This window comes from Mustela nigripes, chromosome 9 (assembly GCF_022355385.1).
Source record: "Mustela nigripes isolate SB6536 chromosome 9, MUSNIG.SB6536, whole genome shotgun sequence".
In the NCBI taxonomy this organism is placed as follows: domain Eukaryota; kingdom Metazoa; phylum Chordata; class Mammalia; order Carnivora; family Mustelidae; genus Mustela; species Mustela nigripes.
In genome coordinates, this window is record NC_081565.1 from 47,207,580 (window position 1) to 47,209,655 (window position 2,076).

General features: G+C 38.3%; 1 non-coding gene across 1 annotated transcript; it reads right to left on the reverse strand.

The window, feature by feature from the left end:
- Positions 1 to 1,121: 1,121 nt before the first annotated feature.
- Positions 1,122 to 1,255, reverse strand: LOC132025270 (small nucleolar RNA SNORA33). Its single transcript, XR_009406525.1, has one exon. It is a non-coding gene; the product is annotated as a small nucleolar RNA SNORA33 (small nucleolar RNA).
- Between the last annotated feature and the right edge of the window lie 821 nt (positions 1,256 to 2,076).

Below are 2,076 nucleotides of genomic sequence, written 5' to 3' on the forward strand. Positions count from 1 at the left end.
TTTTGCATTTGTGAGGTGAGAAAGTCATACTAGATATTATTTAAAATTCTTTCCATTTCAATTGGAATGATGTAATAATTCTATTTGCTATTGTTTTTCTCTCATTATTAGAAAAGTAGTTCTTTCCAAACATCACAATACAGACCAGTTGTATTGAAATCTTCTAATGAGCCTTGTAAAAACACAGAATCTTAGTCTTTGCCCCAGAGATTCTGATTTAGCAGGTCTTGGGTAGGATTCAAGGTTGTGCAGTTTTTCAAAGTGACACTCACCGTAACATGTGGCCAGGCTTGAGAATCACTGACCTATACCTACCACAGCCACAGGAGTAAAATCAATATTTCTCATTTGGAGCAAACCTTTAGGATGTTCCCATTGATAATAACAGAAAAACTGTCAATTTGATTTAGACAATAAGGGAAATTTACCATCTCAGGTGAGTGGAAGCTTAGAAGTTGAGCAGACTTTTTTGTTCTCCTTTAGTCTGATTTGGTAGCTCTGTCTGCCTCTGAGATATTTTCAGCCCCAGACTTTCAGCAAGTCTCTTTGTCTCCTGGTTTTTGTTTTGTTTTGTTTTGTTTTTTTGCTGGGGTGGAGGGGCAGCAGGGGGAGAGGGGCAAGAACTCTTTTCCCAAGGCTTCCCTGCAGCCTTGCTTTGCATTTTTGTTGATCAGAATTGGATCACATGCTCATTCATAAATCGATTATTAGCAAAGATCATAGCATTTCATAGATCCAATGGTTCTCAATCTTGACTGAACATTGGAATCACTGGGAAACGTTTAAAAATAAGAGTATCTATATCCAAACTCCAGAGTTTCTGACTTAATTGGTCTGGGGTATGGTCAGGGCACTTAGTGTTAAAATTTTTCCAAGGTGATTCTAATGTATAGCAAAAGTTGAAAACCATTGTTTTAGATTAATCATCTGGAGATGAAATACTGCTGGGGAGTCAACTACGATGACCACTAAAATCCTTTAAAATCCCTTAAACAAAAAGAGTTTCTTTTTTTTTTTTTTTTTTTTAAGTTAACATTTAGAAAACTCTTACCAAGTTGTTAGCACTGGTTTTGGTAAAGCTTTGCAAAATTATTACTGAAAATGTTTCCATCATTACAGTTTCCTATAGCCACTTTCAGGGACCTTAAGGACTTCAATGTCTTTAAGGGTCATAACATGGCATTACTATTGCCAGCATTTTCTAAATTTCTGCAGAAACACATTCAGGTAAGCAGACAAAAAGATTTTCTACCTTATACCAGTGTTACAATTGCTAGAAGGCTTAAAGGCTTACCCAAGGTAAAACCAAATAGAAAGTGCCAGACACATGTATATTTGACTCAATCTAATGTGCTTTCTACCATGAGACCCCTACTTGTGTGTCTAGAGTCAGTGTGGAAAGGAAGAGAGTCATGCAGAAAGCATTGTAACTTATCCTTGGTGACTCCAACAATATCTACATCTAAATGACTTCAGTTTGCTATAGTGGTTAAGGGGGGATAAGTAAGCCAAGTAAATAGGTATAACAAAAACGAGTCACATCATAGGATGGCAAAAGGTGGATTAAAAATCACAGAAAATGTTAATTTTTGCCATAATATACCAAGATATCATCATAAGAAGAACATGTTCTTTGATATGTACAGAGAACAAATTCTCCTTCTTTTAGAAAATCTCTTCTATAGGGTCACCTGAGTGGCTCAGTCAGTTTAGTATCTGACTCTTGATCTCAGGTCAGGTCTTGATCTCAGGTCCCTGAGTTCAAGCCCTATGTTGGGCTCCACACTGGGCATGGAGCCTACTTTAAAAAAAAAAAAAATCTCTTCTGTAAAAATCTCCTGGTGAAACTTGACAGGCTCTATAAGGCAGCAAAGACCTCAGTAAGGAGGGAAGAAAACAGTAGATTTTTTACATGGTCTTTAAAATATATACTTTCCCAGGGCCCCTGGGTGGCTCAGTCATTAAGCATCTGCCTTGGGCTCAGGTCATGACCCCAGGGTCCTGGGATGGAACCCAGCATTGGGCTGTCTTCTCTGCAGGAAGCCTGTTCTCCCTCTCCCACTCCCCCTGCCTGTG